Consider the following 1,625-nt stretch of genomic DNA (forward strand, 5'->3'; position numbering starts at 1 on the left):
CAGGCGCCCCGCCTCCTTGGTTTCTGATGAGAAATTGCCTAGTAATATTATGAAGGATCCCTTGTACATGATGAATTGCTTCTGCCTTGCTGCTTTGAAGATGCTCTCGTTGTCTTTGACTTTTGACAGTTTGATTCTAATGTAATCTTGGTGAGATTTTCTTTGAGCTATTTCTCTTTGGAGTGCATTGAACTCTTTGGATGTGCAGATTAATGTATTTCATCAAATTTTGGTAGCTTTTGGTTACCATTTCTTCAAATATTCTTTCTGGCCTTTTGTCTCTCGCTTTTCCCTCTGGGACTCCTGTTATTATGGATATTGGTTCACTTGACGGTGCTCCATAGTTCTCAGATGGTTCTGTTCCTTTTTCTTTACTCTTTTTTCTTTCTATTCCTCAGACTGGATAATCTCATTTGACCAATCTTCAAGTGTGCTGCTTCTTTCTTCTGTCAGTTCATATGTATTGTTGAGCCCCACTGGTGAATTTTTCATTTCAGTTTTTGTACTTTTCAACTCCAGAATTTCTTTTATTTTTTATTTATTTTTTATTTTTTTAAAGATTTTATTTATTTATTCATGAGAGACAGAGAGAGAGAGAGGCAGAGGGAGAAGCAGGCTCCCAAGGAGCAGAGAGCCCAATGCGGGACTCGACCCCAGGACCCTGGGATCATGACCTGAGCCGAAGGCAGACGCTCAACCGACTGAGCCACCCAGGCGCCCCTCAACTCCAGAATTTCTTAGTGGTTCTTCTTTTTATTTTTTAAGTACTTGTTTACTTTTTTCTTCTTTTTTTTTTTAAATTTAAATTCCAGTTAAAAATATGGACTGCTTCATGAATTTGTGTGTCATCCTTGCACGGGGCCATGCTAATCTTCTCTGTGTCGTTCCAATTTTGGCATATGTGCTGCCAAGGTGAGCGCACTTATTGGTTCTTTTTAAATAATTTCTATCTCTGTATTAACATTCACTATTTAGTGAGGCATCATTCTTATATTCTCGTTTCCTTTACTTTTGGGAAAACTGAAATTGCTGATTTGAAGTGATTGTCTAGTTAAGTCTGAAGTCAAGGCTTCCTCTAGGAATTGTTTCTGTTGACTACTTCTTTTCCTGTATATGGGCTATACTTTTTTGCTTTTTTACGTGTCTCATAATTTTTTTCTTGAAAATTGGAAATTTAAAGTAGTAATGTGAGGACTTTGCATATCAAATGCCCCCCCCCAAAAGTTTTGTTGGTGTAGCTATTTGTCGTTGTTGCTTGTTTGTTTGTGTAATGATGTTTCTGTACTAATTCTGTCAAAATTTGTGTTTTTTTGTCATGTGTAGCCACTAAAGTCTCTGCTTCACTTAGATTAGTGTCCAGATAATTACTTTACAGAAATTTCCTTAAATGCCTGGAACCAATAAATCTCCCAGCCACTGCCGAGTGGCTCTGTGATCCCTGGGGCACAGCTTCAACTCTCAGCCAGGCCGTTCACAACCCTTTTTTAGCCTTCTCCCCCTGCTGGTATAGAATCCTACAGGTTAGGCAGTGGTGAGACCTTTGTCTTCTCAGGTCTCTCATGAGCATGTGCACAGCCCTGGGCATGCCCCCATCACTACCTGTTCTTTTCCTTCTAGGTTCACAG

At 39.4% G+C, this 1,625-nt stretch overlaps 1 non-coding gene across 1 annotated transcript; it reads right to left on the bottom strand.

The window, feature by feature from the left end:
• Positions 1-814: 814 nt before the first annotated feature.
• LOC118013676 lies at positions 815-920 on the bottom strand. The gene has a single exon (XR_004680093.1). It is a non-coding gene; the product is annotated as a U6 spliceosomal RNA (small nuclear RNA).
• Between the last annotated feature and the right edge of the window lie 705 nt (positions 921-1,625).

The sequence above is a fragment of the Mirounga leonina genome, unplaced genomic scaffold (genome assembly GCF_011800145.1).
Source record: "Mirounga leonina isolate KUSES-001 unplaced genomic scaffold, KU_Mleo_1.0 Mir_101664, whole genome shotgun sequence".
NCBI classification, from domain to species: domain Eukaryota; kingdom Metazoa; phylum Chordata; class Mammalia; order Carnivora; family Phocidae; genus Mirounga; species Mirounga leonina.